The following is a 2209-nucleotide window of genomic DNA, read 5'->3' on the forward strand; positions in this document are numbered from 1 at the left end:
CGAGGGAGGGGGTAGTGAATAGGCTAATGCTTGTGTAACTTGGATGATTTCATTCATTTTTATTAAGAAACAACAATTTCTCCACAGTTTTAGGTTTCAAACGATTTCTCTTTTTTGACACTACTTCTCCAGCCTTTGAAAAGACACGCTCACATGGCACAGATAATGCCGGGGTGCATAAATAAATAAGTGCAAGTTTGTACAGATTGGGGTACAGTGACCGATGATTATAGTATAGTAGCTATATAGTATAGTAATGAAATACCTTGGCTGGGTGAAGTTCCAGTTTCCTCCCTATTCTCATGCAAGGCACGGTAGTGTCTTAGCATGGATGAGGTGTTATTATTGTACCCCAACTCCTTGGTGCACAATAAACACCTCACCTTTACAGAAAATAAGAAACAGTGAAAAATACAGTTCCTCATAAGCAAACCTAATGCATCTGCAAATGTTCAGTTCACCTTACCTCTCGCTGGCTCCATCCTACTCCTATCCTGTCTTCGCGCTCCTAAATCTCCTATCTATCTATCTCTCTCCTAAACTCTCCAAACACCAAACTAACTGTCTCAAACTAAATAACCACTATCCAAACTCTGCTATCCAAACTATCAAAACTCTATCCACTCTCTCAACTGACCGCAACTCGCCTACAACAACCCACATTTTGAATGGAGCCTGTGGGGTTTATAAAGCTGTCAAACCGCGCGACAAAATCTGAGCCATTTCCCGAAGCAGTCACGTGGTACAGCCGGGCAGCGAGGCCTCGGACGTCATCGTTTTCGGCTCCTCCCCTAAATGAAGCAAGCCTCGATACGCGCTTTACGGAAACGCCCCCTCCATTACTCGACACACGCCTCGAAGCCTCGGCTCATCACGTAACATCACTAGTATTGATACTATGTTGATACTGTGTTACTGAATACTTACACCTGCTGGACATTAAAAATCCCTACAGGCAACTGAGTTGACAGACTGATTTAATGACCTAGTCTATACAATAAGATTTAAGTCATTGTATTTTATTGTATATTATATATTGTATTATGTCATATCTTCAGTTAAATTGAAAATATATTTGATATTCTTCGATACAGTCAATAAATAATGTGAACATGTACCAAGTGTACCACGATGGGAAAATTAAAATTGAAGTTATTTCTCAGTGGACCAATTCCATCACCTCAATGGGGAGACGAAAAACACTCCAGGCTGGGCATGATAAACAAATGGCTGATTAAAACCTGCTCTGCCAGCTCAGTGACCTTCATCGATAACCTCTGGATCTACTGGCAGCACTTTCACCTTTTTGGAAGAGGCGGACACAATCTTAATAAACATGGAATAAATATACTCAATGCAAACCTTTTTTATTTTAACAACAAGGACAGCAACGTCATCGTTGCTTCAGAAGAACAGGCTCGAGGACGTCTGATTAGGATGGCACCCTCTGCATATCAGGAGCCAAAACAAGCTGATACAACATCGACTGGAGACGGAGCAACTGGTTCCCTTCCTCCTCCGCCCCCTTCTTGCTCATCCACTCATTCACAGGATTCACAAGACACTTTTGGAGAAATGTCTTCTGGACCAGAGTTTCTTAAATTTACAGATGGAAGGAATCAACAGGTTCTACTTGGGACGTCTCTCCTTAGCACTCATGTAACAGACCTCACTTCATTTAAGCCACCTGCCTCTGATTTCTCAGAGGATCCATCACTCTGTGTTTCTGAGGTCTGAGGCCGGGGTCCAGATATTGTTTTTACACCAGTCTTCCCCAGAATGTATCTGGCCCCCTGGCACTGCAAAACAGGACGTTACCTGTCCGGATCACTACAAGAAATGTTACAAAAAACAGAAACATAAAATACAGCAGACCTAATTCAAACCTCAGACTGAAGAACTTTTGGCCTCCAAGTTACTAAAACTGGCTCTTTTAAATCCCAGATCTCTCTGTGCTAAAGCTCTATTAATCAATGATTTCATCACTGAGCATAATATCGATGTTATGTTTCTGACAGAAACATGGTTGAATGACAATAATGAACTGATCGTACTAATTGAATCTGCGCCTCCTAACTACAATTTGTTAAGTGAGAAAAGAAAACATAAAAACCCCACTTGGACAAACAGCAACCATCACAAAACGTTCTTCACTGAAAACACAGCAGAAACATTTAATCAAATCTACTCTTTTTCCTCATCTTTAAGC

This window comes from Gambusia affinis, linkage group LG16 (assembly GCF_019740435.1).
Source record: "Gambusia affinis linkage group LG16, SWU_Gaff_1.0, whole genome shotgun sequence".
In the NCBI taxonomy this organism is placed as follows: domain Eukaryota; kingdom Metazoa; phylum Chordata; class Actinopteri; order Cyprinodontiformes; family Poeciliidae; genus Gambusia; species Gambusia affinis.